Raw genomic sequence first — 13,995 nt, forward strand, 5'->3', positions numbered from 1 at the left:
TAGACAACTCTCACCATCAAGCCAATGCTGATCTGACGAGTCGTAGGATCAAATGCATAATTTTCACGCAACCAATACCTCTGCCTATAAGTTTCCTCTTCATCGAACTTGGCAACCTTGCAAGGATCACCGCAAAAACACAACTAGGTAGCGGCAATCATTCACTACTATAGAATAGGCCTTCGTTCCAGGCCATTTGTCCCGGCAGCCTTTGGGCCCGGGACAATAGGTGGCTTTTGTCCCGGGTCCAACGGCTAGCCGGGTCAGCGCGGGGGGGGGGGGGGGGGGGGGGCAAGGCCTTTTGTTCCGGTTGGAGACACCAACCGGGACAAAATGGGGGCCTTTTGTCCCGGTTGGTGGTTCCAACCGGGACAAAAGGCCCGCGTACCCTTTTGTTCCGGTTGGAACTACCATCCGGGACAAAAGGCCCCCATTTTGTCCCGGTTGGTGTCTCCAACCGGGAAAAAAGGCCTTGGCCCCCTTATCCCCTTCCCTCTCCCCCCGCCCGAGCCATTCAGCTCACTTGTTTCATGCTGTTCTCGGCTCGGGAGAGGGAGGAGTTCTTGCTCATTTCTTCACCACATTTGTGAAGATCTTTGATTCCCCGTCCATCCATCGGCGCTAAAGGTTTGGGGCTTGTTTTTCTCTTCTTCCTTGGCTTGTATAGCTCATTTCATGCTTTAGAAATAGAGAAAATGTGTAGCTAGCTCATTTCTTGGACATTTAGCTAGATTGCATATGTAGGTGTGATTTTCTTTTAGATTTAGATGAGTATGTGGATAGTAGAAATTTTTAGAATGAGTGTAGACACTTCATGTGATGTACTTGTATACATGACCATATTGTGGATAGTTGATTTTTGTATTCATGAATGAATTAATGAAATGAGTATATTAGAATTTTTTGTAATATGAATGAATTATTCATGAATGTATTTATTCAGTACTCTAGTGTACTCCTGGAACTGAAGGGTGTCAAAGTAATTAGAAGTTATAGAGAATTCTTTCAATTAATTAGAGATTTCTTTAGGATTAATGATACATTTTGTCTTTTTTATATGATTTCATTGTTATTTGCAAGAGTTATTAATCTGATCATTGTAATTGTAATAGTAAATAATTTTTGCATTGTAATGGTAAGAATTTATAATTATGTGGAAAATAAAGGTATTTTTCAGTAAAATATGGCTTCAGCAGCTGGAGAGAGTGGCGCCGGTGGGGGTGATCGTTGTCCTTCTGGAGAGAAGGGCACAACTCGAGTAGGTTGTCGGTCCAAAAAACCTAGTGCTTTTCATAGGGCAGCGCTCCGTTATTTGGAAAAAGAATATAGAGAATGCATGGCAAGGGGCGAGGAACCTCCATTTGATCTTGAGGATTTATTGCGGCGTTACGGTTCGTCACCACCAAACTCGGAGGTTTCAGCTCCGCCATCTTCTTCTGCGCCAGCAAGAAATCCGTTAGAACATTCTGCGTTCCAACGCAAGGACGGTTGAAAACCTATGTGTTGTTGACCGAATTTTTAAATTTCATGTATAGTACTCCTTTGTTAAGTTCTGTAATGGATTAAGTACTCCTTTTAATTAATCAAGATGTATGATGGATATTGCATATCTTTTAATTATTCATGTTATGTTACATTTAGTTTAATTTAGGTTTGATATATTTTATTTATTCGATACGTGTAAAGAATTCAAATCGATTTATTTAAAATGCAGATGGACCGGCAATGGATGTACAATGCTGACCGACGTTCGAAAGAATTCATTGATGGCCTGCATTATTTTTTGTCTGTGGCTGAGGCAAACAAGCAGAATGGTTTTATGTGCTGCCCGTGTGTTCATTGCAACAATAACAAGGATTACTCATCTTCAAGAATCCTACACAGCCACATTTTGGCAAATGGTTTCATGAAGAAGTATGTTTGTTGGACGAAGCACGGAGAACAGGGGGTTACCATGGAAGACAATGAAGAAGAAGATTTTGACGACCACTTTCCCGGGAATGCTGGAATCGGTGCATTCGATGACGATATTCCCATGGAAGAGCCCGAAGTAGATGTAGCAGAAAATGATCCCAGCGACGATCTGGGGCAGGCATTGCACAATGTGCAGGCAGACTGTGAGAGTGAAACGGAGAGGTTGAAGTTCCAGAAGTTGTTAGAGGACCACCATAAGTTGTTGTACCCAGATTGTCAAAATGGATTTATGAAACTTGGCACCACCTTGGAGTTGCTGCAATGGAAGGCGACAAATGGTGTATCCGACAAGGGATTTGGTGAATTACTCAAACTTGTTAAAAAAATGCTTCCTAAGGACAATGAATTGCCTGCCACAACGTATGAAGCCAAACAACTTGTTTGCCCTTTGGGACTGGAAGTGCAAAAGATACATGCATGCCCCAACGACTGCATCCTCTACCGAGGCGAGTACAAGAATTTGGATGCATGTCCCGTATGCAGTGCATTGCGTTACAAGATTAGAAAAGATGATCCTAGATATGTCGAGGGGGAGCCTCCCCGGAAGAGAGTTCCTGCGAAGGTCATGTGGTATTCGCCTATAATACCACGTTTGAAGCGTCTGTTTAGAAATAAAGATAATGCTATGTTGATGCGATGGCACAAAGAGGAACGCAAGAAAGACTCGATGTTGAGACACCCCGCTGATGGGTCGCAGTGGAGAAAAATAGATAGAACGTACCCTAAATTTGATTTGGATGCGAGAAACATAAGGTTCGGTTTGAGTACGGATGGCATGAATCCTTTTGGTGAGATGAGCAGTGGTCATAGCACTTGGCCTGTGACTCTTTGTCTGTACAATCTTCCACCATGGCTCTGCATAAAACGAAAGTTCATCATGATGCCAGTGCTTATCCCGTGTCCAAAGCAGCCCGGAAATGACATTGATGTGTACCTAAGACCATTGGTCGAAGAACTCTTATTGCTCTGGGGCGATGAAGGTGTACGGATGTGGGATGAATACAAACAGGAAAACTTCAACCTACGAGCATTGCTGTTCGTAACGATCAATGACTGGCCTGCTCTTAGTAACTTGTCAGGACATTCGAACAAGGGATACAAAGCATGCACACACTATTTAGATGATACCGATAATATATGGTTGACTCACTGTAAGAAGGTTGTATACATGGGTCATCGTCGGTTTCTTCCCATCAGGCATGCGGTACGAAAGAAGGGCAAGCATTTCAAAGGCCAAGCGGACCACCGAACAAAACCGATGCACCGTAGTGGTAAAGACGTCTTCAACATGGTAAAAGATCTAGAAGTTATTTTTGGAAAGGGGTCTGGTAGCCAACCTATTCCGAACGAAAACGGAATGGCGCCCATGTGGAAGAAGAAATCTATATTTTGGGAGCTACCATATTGGGAAGTCTTAGATGTTCGTCATGCAATTGATGTGATGCACCTCACGAAGAATTTTTGCGTCAACCTGATAGCATTCTTGGGAGTGTACGGAAAGACAAAAGATACAGTAGAAGCACGTCAAGAATTGCAACGTATGGAAGAACGAGATGTCTTACATCCACAACAGCGAGATAATGGACGACAATACTTAAGTCCTGCCAGCTATACTCTTAGCAAGGAAGAGAAAGAAACCATGTTTGACTGCTTGAGCAGTATAAAGGTTCCATCTGGATACTCATCCAATATAAAAGGAATCTTAAATTTGGCAGAGAAGAAATTTACAAATCTCAAGTCCCATGACTGCCATGTGCTTATGACCGAACTTCTTCCGGTTGTGCTGCGGGGGATTATGCCTGATAACGTCCGGTTAACCATCGTGAAGATATGTGCCTTCCTCAACACAGTTTCTCAGAAGATAATTGACCCGGAGAATTTGATAAAGCTGCAAAACGATGTGGTGCAATGTCTTGTTGGCTTTGAGCTGATATTTCCACCATCTTTCTTCAACATCATGACACATCTTCTAGTGCACCTTGTCAAAGAGATTGATATCCTCGGACCAGTATTTCTACACAACATGTTCCCATTCGAAAGGTTCATGGAGGTACTCAAGAAATGTGTTCGTAATAGAGCTCGTCCAGAAGGAAGCATCGCCAGTGCCTACGGAACTGAGGAGGTCATTGACTTTTGTGTTGACTTTATTGATGACCTTAAACCGATTGGAGTCCCTGAATCGCGATATGAGGGGAGACTAACTGGAAAGGGTACATTAGGAAAGAAATCTTATGTCTGCACAGATGATTTCTCATTCAAGAAAGCGCATTATACGGTTCTTCAACAATCATCCTTGGTTGACCCATATATCGAGGAACACAAGAAAATTCTGCTCTCCAATTTCCCGGAAAAGTCTGAGGCATGGATTACACGTGAGCACATGAACACTTTCTGCAGCTGGTTGCGGAAGCATCTAATGCATAACATGGATATAAGTGAACAACTGTTCTTATTGGCTAGGGGACCATCTTGGAATATCTTAACATACCAAGGGTACGAGATAAATGGAAACACATTTTATACGATAGCCCAAGATAAAAAGATTACCAACCAAAACAGCGGTGTTCGTATGGATGCCACGGACAATAATGGAAAAAAGGACACATATTACGGCTACATTGAAGAGATATGGGAGCTGGATTACGGTCCCAATTTCAAGGTGACTCTATTTCGTTGCCAATGGGTTAAGCTATCTGGAGGAGGGGTAACAAAAGATGAGTATGAGATGACAATAGTTGATCTCAACAATCTTGGGTATAGAGACGAGCCATTTGTACTAGCCCAGGATGTTGCTCAGGTTTTCTACATTAAGGACATGTCCAGCAAGCCAAAGAAGGGGATAAACAAGCAAAAGGATGAGCCTAAGCGACACATAGTTCTATCAGGAAAGAGAAACATCGTTGGAGTGGAGGACAAGACAGACTTTTCAGAAGAATATAATAATTTTGTTGCCATTCCACCTTTCAAAGTAAATGCTGATCCATGCATCCTGCTAGCCAATGATGATGCTCCATACTTGCGCCGTGATCATAATCAAGGGACATTTGTGAAGAGAAAGTCTGTTACTGCTAATCCTTCATGTACTTGAATCATTTTATATTATTGTATAAAAACATAATCGCAATTCGAATACTTTTATTATATATGTACTGTACAATTATACTTTATGTGTTATATATATTATTTTATATATTTTTCACTTAATTACTAGACTCAATTATAATTTTCATTCAATAATGGATTACTCAACAAATTTTATTTATTTCATGAAATTACATTCACATTAACACACTATACTCTCTCACTAACACACACAATCTCTCAAACTCACACACTACTCATTAATATCATGAAATTGCTTAATTTTATCTAAAATTCACTTTTTAAATGTTAATATCATGATAGAATCCACTTTCTGTTGAAAGGCAACAGTTTGAAAAAAAAAATTCACCTAATATATTTTTGCATGGTCAAAATAACAAATATGGTTTCAAAAAAGTTAGATATTTCATTGACCCAATCACTTGAATGAAAATTAATTATTTTTGTTGCGTGTATCAAGTTTATATAGAGATAAGAAATTTTGTTCCATAATTTTTGGAATCATAATTTTATTAACTGAATTAACAAATGAAAGCCAATTTTAAAAGAGAAGTAAAAAGAAACAAAAACAAACATAACATTAGGCGGGAACGAGGGAAAACGGCCCCTTTTGTCCCGGGTGGTAGATCTACCCGGGACTAAAGGTGGGCCGCGGGCTGGGAATTTTCCCGGCCCGCCCAAAAGCCCCTTTTGTCCCGGGTGAAGCCACCACCCGGGACAAAAGGCCCCCCCATATATTTCCTAGCTTCCTCCCTCCTTCGCCCTTCCTCCCTCCCGCCATCCGTTCCCCTGCTCCCCCCACCGCTCGAGCTCCCCGAGCACCTCCGCCGTCGACGTCGCCGCCCAGAGCCCCGCCTCGTGAGCCCACGTCACCGAGCGCCGTCGTCCCTGCGAGCGCCGCCGCCGTTGACGTCCGCCGCCCTCGTCTTCACCGCCCCCGGCCTCCACTCCGCGCGCACGCCCTCGTCGGCAGCCTCCACTGCACGCCGCCGCGCCGCCACCCTCTCTGCTCAGGGGCGGCGCCAGGGGTATGCCCCTTTATGCCTAGGCATACCCAAAATTTAGAGAAAAATATCATTTTACTTAACTTATAAACATATATACTAGCAAGCTGTTGTAAAAAAAATTCATCTTTCATCGTATTGGTATTGCGCAGTCCTATTTTGATGATCTTCAAGGTAGAAAAAGCACACTCAATGCTCCCTGTTGAAACTGGTAGAGACAAGAAGCAACCGAAACAATATATCATTCAAGTGTGCCAAAATCTTATACTGCGAACGAAGACATCAAAACTACTTCTTCTCTTTATATTCTTACTGGAAATGAAGTAAAGAAGACAATATGCTCGGTGATTGGTCTTTGAATACTCTAACTAAGAAGGAAAATCACTGAACCAATTAAACTTGAAATGATGTTATGTGATTTCATTTGGGCCAAGGGGGGGCCACAACCCATGTTTGCCGACATGTAGCTCCGCCGGTGCATAGATGTATATACTCCATTGCACAAAAATTGTAGTTTTAGAAAATTTCAAACACATTACTCGTTCAAAAAAATAACTTTGTTACCTATAATTACTTCTACCAATTGTGATTGAAAACTGTATTATTTATTTGGTTTTCTAGATCCTTAATGAATGCATACACATTGAAACTAGAAAAATAATATCTATTGAATATTTGATTCGCTCTATACGTTCTTCTATGCAATGCTTTCTTGGTATAATTAGTATTGCTTTAATTAGATGAATCTCATTACAAGCTAAAACTACATTTTTTGTGGGACAAAATTTGGATGCAAAAAACTATACTTATTTTGACATGGAGAGAGTATCATATACAACTTATGGACCCAATTCAATAAAGCCTAGCAAGGAAGCCCCAAATGCAAAAGAATCATTCTCTCCGTCTCTGCTCATAGCTCGCCCTGAGCCCCCGTCCCCCCGGCTCCGCGTTCGCCCCAGTGCACCTCCGGCCCTCGGCTTTGAGCCCTTCGCCTTCGGCCCTCGGCCCTCCACCTATCCCCTAGATCGGCTTTGGCGGCACTCCGGCGACCGGCATCCGGCTCTCTCATCCTGATGACCTCCCCAACTCGGCAACGGCAACTCCGGCAGGGGCAAGCCGCAAGCCCCTCGCCATCCCAGTGCCAGTACCCCAGCATCAGTGCGAAGGAGGCCGCAACCGATTATTATTTGCACCGTTCCACAGCACTTGGCTGTAGCTACCGCGTGTTGAGGCAGCGCAAAATGGCGGTGGCAGCTGTAACAGCAGCCGAACGGTGCGATTATGGATTTGTTATGCAACTTATCGTCAACTATATTGCGTATTAGCTTCAATTTTTTTTCTATATTCGGCATACCCAGCCGCAAATTTCTGGAGTGGATTATTTAGATAATTTTTTTAAGGGTTTTATTTGTATTCATATTTTAGTTACGATGGACCCGCGACACACAGACGCGGAAGACGAACAGTTCCTGTTGAATATGATTGGCGAAGGTCAAGGAGATGTCGCTGAACAAGCTGATGATGGCAGCAATACCGACATATATTTGAATATGTCCGGTGATGGAATTGAGGCACCATCTATTCAGGATGACGCTGCTGCTGAACAAAGTGCTAATGTACATATCACAACTATACTTATTTGTAGTGACAATCATATTTTCATCTGAATCTATATGAATACTATGAATGTTTTTTTATAGCCGTCTGGATCATCGTCGCAGCAGAAAAAGACGAAGCGAGGCCCAACAAAAAAACTGGAAGGGCGGTTCATTATAACGGAAGTTGGTCCAGATGGCGAACCGATCGCTCCAGAAGCTGCCGCCAAAAAATTCATAAGACAATCTGGATGTATTGTCAGGGACCACATCCCGATCAGCTTCAGGCTCTGGAAAGCGTCCAATCCAAGCGAGGAACGGGATGCGGTACCCGAAAGAGAAAAAGAATGGTGCTGGCGGGAGCTTAAGAAAAACTTCACGGTTCCAGCTGAATCCGAAGAGATATGCAAGCGCTGGACCCTGAGTAAGATGGCCGAACAGCTGTGATCATTCAAGAAAATTTTGACGAAGAAATATATCAAGACCGGGACCACACCCGTATTTACCGGCGAGCTCGAAAAGCTCAGAGGTCACTGGGATGCATTTGTGAAATACAAGTCTTCAGAGCTTGGGCTTCAGAAGGTGCAGAAGGCCAAAGACAACGCCTCGAAGAAAGTGTACCATCACACTCTAGGCCAAGGAGGCTACAAGCTTGCAGTACCCAAATGGGAGAAGATGGAGCAGGATCTGCTTGACAGAGGCATCCAACCTGCGACCATGAACTGGCCTGAAAGGTCAAGGACCTGGTTTTATGGTCACGGGGGAAGCTTGGACCCAATGACTGGTGACTGCATCTATGGGCCAAACATCCAGCGAGCAGCCCAGAGACTACAGGAGGCCATACAAGCAGCGGCCGAGGGAACATTCCAGCCGGATAGAGAGAGGGACGAGCTGACTTACGCCCTTGGGAATCCAGAGCATCCGGGCCGCACAAGAGGCAAAGGCGTGGTTCCGTGGAAGTATGGGTTCAGGGATTACATTGATTCATATAGAAGCCGGCAAAGAAGAAAGAATGATGAGCGGGAGCACTTGCGAAGGCTAGAGGAACGGCTCATGTCACATGATCAAAGACTGGAGGAAGACGTTCAACGCCAAGTGGCCGTAGCAATGAGCCAGCAACAGCAAGCGCAAACGGTGCCTCCAGAGCCTAGTGTCGTAGCCGATCACCTGTCTCAGCGGAAAAGCAGCTGCGCTTCCACAGACGTCGCCATCGCCGAGCCCACGGGGATCCAGGCCGCAGTTGAAGCGTCAGCCCCGCAGCGATTTCCAGTGGATGAGATCACCCACCGGACACCTTGTGACCTGCAGACTGCCGTTAAGAACTTAATATTCACTGTTGCGTACGGTACCGCCAGGCCAACCGAACCAGGCGACGTGTACCACGGCCAACAAATTCCGCCTAGATACACAAGAGTTGGCGTGGAGCAGGTGTGCCAGGGTTGGGAGACGCTTGAGCTTGATATTCCTGGAGGCGATGGGGAGAGGACACTAGCAGAAGCCATTCATGGCTACATCCTATGGGATAAGCGCTACATTGTCCTAAAGTCGGATGATCAAACACTAAGACCGGCATCTCAGCATGCCTCTCCAAGACCGGCATCTCCGCAAAACTCCCCAAGGGCAGCACTGTCTCGGCAAGGTTCACCGGCACATTCTCCATCACCATCATCTCATGCGCCGATGAACACTCAAGCGTCACCGTCGCCTCCATGGTCACCCCCTCCGCCGCCGGCAAAGAAGCAGAAACGGCCGCCGGCAAAGAAGGTAGCTGCACCGGCTAAGGAGCCTCCAAAGAAGAAGAAGGAAAAGGAGAAGAAAACCAAGGAGGCTCCTATTAAACCCTAGGACATGAGCCTTGAAGAATGCGATCGGATAACTCAAGAAAGAGTTAAAGAGCACTTCAAGCCGAAGCCGAAGCCGGAGCCCGAGAAAGTGATAAATCCGATAGATTTGAAATTTTTTAAGGGAATGTGCGAAGCAAATAAGAGAAAATTCATTCCGAGAGACCCCCCTTCAGACTACGAACGCACAATTATCAAAACTACTGAGAAAAAGAAGAGACAATCAAAGTCGTCGTCGTCCGACGTTCCATAGCTCGGAGCCCAAAAGAAACAATCAATAGAGCCTCTCGTAGTGGGACAGACGACGCAAGAACAAGACTTTGTTACATTTCTGAAAGAATCAAACCTGACGGCCGCTCAGATTGCAGGGGAGAAGATATTCCAAAGGCCGATGTGGTCGTCAAATGGACGTTTGAGATCGGCAAAACTCTTGTACCCCCCGAAGTAGTGTCTGTGCTTCCAACGCAAATGTATAAGCTGCACCAGCACTACATGCGTGCGATGGCCGATTGCATCTTCATGCAGGGCGCAAAGATTAAAGATGACGATTTCTTACGGGGGGAGGCCATTATATGGATAAACTGGGAATAAATTTACCAACTATTCCATCAGGAGGCCCTCGACATCTCTATGGTCGGCTTGTGGGTTCTGTAAGTATTTTACTCTCCTTACGTATTGTTTTGCATGATCTCAACATACTGATCTCTTGATTTATTCGGTATCATGTAGAATGGAGATACATACTTGCAGAAGAAAGGGATACTCTCACCTCGGCTTCATCGACCCAATTACTTGTAATTGGAGGCTTCTACGTGACAATTCCGATGACATATTCCAAAACTTGTTCAAGTACATAAGCGTTCATCACAACAAGCAAATGATATTGTTTCCTTACAACTTTGCATGAGTGATTCCTTCCGTCTAACTCTTTCTATTATGTAATCGAATTGTTTAAACCTTAACTACCAAGAACTGCCTCCGTATAATCTTGCAGTGAACACTTTGTCCTAATTGTCATAATTCCCGAGAAGAGCCTACTCGTGGTTATGGACTCATTGAGGAGACCTCCAGAACAATACGAAAATCTTCTTAACATGATGAAAAAGTAATTCTACCACTACTCCGTCCATGACCGATAATTTGAATCACTTTGTTACTTGACTATAATTGTTCTAATCATGCACAAGGTTTGGAAAGAATTCGCTAAAAATCATCCAGGCAAATTTGACAAGGAATTGAAGATCAAGACAGATTTTCCGGTACGCGCTTGGATGATTCGTTGCACGATTCATTAGTTTTATTATATATTCATGTAAATACCTGATAATTTCTTCTCTCTTAAAGTGTATGAGGCAGAAACCAGGCACTGTATTGTGCGCATACTATGTATGCGAGAACATCCATGGTCTGGTAGGTCCTCCAAAGGGCTGGACAGATTGGGAGGAGGAAGTAAGTAAAAAAAACTTGTTAATATTTGAACTCGTATTTTAATTAGTCGAAATTAATTATCCCCTTTTTCCATAGGTCGGGGAGATGCGCGATAAACTCATACCGGAGGAAAAGATTATGGCGATTCAAGAACAATTCTTCGGATTTATTGTTGAGCAAGTCCTCGATCCAAAAGGCGAATTCTACTATGATGGAATATCTAATATTGACAATCACAACAAATATGACAATCTACGCGTATATATGTAATTAAGAACGAATATAACTATGTAAATATATATGTGTGTCTATGTATTAAATTTCTATTTATGAGTATGTATGTATTAAATTTCCAAAAGGCGAATTCTACTATGTAATTAAGAACGAATATACCTATGCAAATATGATGGAGTATGTATGTATTATATATATAAGCACTCCAATAATATATATGTGTATATATATATTTATATAATATTGGTCCTAGACATTTTCATATGTAAAGGAATTCACATGTATGGATATGTGTATACATATATATATATATATATATAAGTGAATTAATTTATATATGAAAACTATCTAGGACAAATATTATATAAGTAACTATATATATGTATATATTAGTGGAGATCATACACACTGAATTCCAATACATAAGTTTAATTGAAATGCAAAAGTATAATTGAAATAGAAAAAGAATTGAGAAAAGAAAAACATGAAAAAAAGAGACCTTTTGTCCCGGTTGGTAACACCAACCGGGACAAAAGGGTGCACCAGCCACGTGGGCGCTGGCTGCACCTTTTGTCCCGGTTGGTGTTACCAACCGGGACAAAAGGTCCTCTTTTGTCCCGGTTGCCACACCCGGGACAAAAGGGCACCCCCTTTTGTCCCGGACAGGCGTTCCCGGTTGGGAAACCGGGACAACAGCGGTTTCCCAACCGGGACAAATCAACGTTTTTGTAGTAGTGATTCGAATGCATTTCCCACACGAACCCTAATCAAAATATATGACATATTAACCCTAAACAAGAATTAAAGGAACAAATTAAAAAGTTTGACGGAGCTTACCTTGGTTTACTAGCCTTACCACACCTTGGCATCCTACCATTCAACAACATATATACACATATTACGAATATGCTTCAAACCCTAACTAATAACATATCTTATTTTGCAAATTGTACAAAATGCTGACCGAATCAATGCGAACAAATTGAGGACGTGAGAGAGCATACCTTGCTTCTGAAGATATACGGATCAAATCGAAATTTCCAAGGTTGAATACCTAGGTTCTGGAGTTTTGGCATGGTAGGCTAGAGAGAAAACCCGAGAGTTGGGAATGAGAGAGAGAGAGAGAGAGGACGCTGGTCAGGTAGGCAAATGCGCGGAGCGGTATGTGGCTAGTGCTCGGCGCCACAAATCATGGCACCGAGATCTGTGGCGCCGAGCTCGGCGCCGTTATCCAAGGCGCTGAGCACAGGCCACGTCAACCGCCAACTCATCGCGCTCGGCATGCGGGTGTGGCAACTCGGTGTCGTATACTATGGCGCCAAGACGTGTTAGCTCGGCGCCTTAGACTACGGCGCCAACCCCCAGGGTCCATTTTTGCAAATCGTTACAAAAGAGCCTAGATGTGAAAAACTTTCACGCAAAAGGCTAAAAAGCAAAAAATATAGTTGATGGGGTGGCCTGTAGGGGCGGCGCCAGAGGCGGCGTCGGTCACAAGGTAGCGACAGAACCTTAATACGTGAGCAGCTATGTAACGTCCCGCCTCCCCGAGGCTAGGCCCGCTTACATCTGGCAGCTTTTTAGGACATAGACTACCCTCACAGACCAACACATGTCTTTTCTGTGCACTTTGTCCTCACTCGTGCGCACCCGGGAAGAAGTTCCCGGTCGGTCACCCATCCCGAAATTGCTCGGGGCCAAGCATGCTTAACTTTGGAGTCCTTTCGAGATCGGCTTCCGGAAAAGAAGTTGCAACTTGTTGATATGAGTATTCCATTAATCCTATTAAGCCCTTGGGCTGGGATGTCACATCCTCACCCCCTTAAGAGACCGACGTCCTCGTCGGTCAATCCCAAGCCAGGAACGTCCTCTCTTGGCCTCGTCCCGTACGTCCAAAAGCTATGCACATGTGTGTAAATCTATTTTTGTTCAGTTTGTCTTGTTTAAGCTAAAATAAATGCTTTATATTAGCAATAAATGTAGGTAAATTTTTGTAATAAAGAGTGTAAAAACAATTTACCAACATTTATTGCTAACATAAAGCATTTATTTTAGCTTAAACAAGACAAACTGAACAAAAATATATTTACACACATGTGCATAGCTTTTGGACATGAAATTTTTATAGTGAACTAACCATTCTAAGAGTACACTACTGCATAAATTTCATAATTTTTCGACTTCCAAAACTGCAGATATTAAATAAACAAGCTAAAACAAGTATTATTTATGATTAAATCAAAACATCACAGAAACATTAGACAACCAGTATGTTAAATATTTTTCCTAAGTTATACATGTCAAAAAAAGCTAACCCAACAGGTTTTACATTTTTTCCATTTTTCTACTATTTACTATGCATTTTCAAAGCTTGCAACCACTTAAACTAACATTTAAACTAGAGTAAAAACTATTTAGAAACTGAAGATGAACCTGTAAATAAAGTTGTATATCTTAGAACAAGGAATCCAACAAATTTTAGTTTGCATTTTTCTGATTTTTCTACGATTTACTATGATTTTTCAAAGTTTCAGCCAATTATTACAAAACAACCCTTCGCTGCACTATTCACATGAGTCTATAGCTATGCAGATAACCCCCTGAACTTGTTTCAATTCTTGCCCGAGGTCCCTGGTCGCGATTTGGAATAGAGGAGCGCACGGGGAGCTCGATTCCGGCGACGATGCTCACCGGCGGCGAGGGGAAAGAAGGGGAGGAGCAAGAGGAGGTCGAGCTCTACCCGTTGGTCGGTTCGGACGGGGTTGGGGGCGGCCGGAGAGGGGCTCTCGCTGCGAGGTGGGGGCGGGGACGATGGTGCTC

General features: G+C 43.4%; 1 long non-coding RNA gene across 1 annotated transcript; it reads right to left on the minus strand.

Moving 5' to 3' along the window:
- Window positions 1-20: 20 nt before the first annotated feature.
- On the minus strand, window positions 21-12,304 carry LOC120653988. The gene is made up of 3 exons (XR_005666922.1): window positions 12,183-12,304; window positions 12,016-12,048; window positions 21-116 (listed from the first exon to the last, which is right to left on the minus strand). It is a non-coding gene; the product is annotated as an uncharacterized LOC120653988 (long non-coding RNA).
- Window positions 12,305-13,995: the final 1,691 nt, after the last annotated feature.

The sequence above is a fragment of the Panicum virgatum genome, chromosome 1N (genome assembly GCF_016808335.1).
Source record: "Panicum virgatum strain AP13 chromosome 1N, P.virgatum_v5, whole genome shotgun sequence".
Classification (NCBI taxonomy): domain Eukaryota; kingdom Viridiplantae; phylum Streptophyta; class Magnoliopsida; order Poales; family Poaceae; genus Panicum; species Panicum virgatum.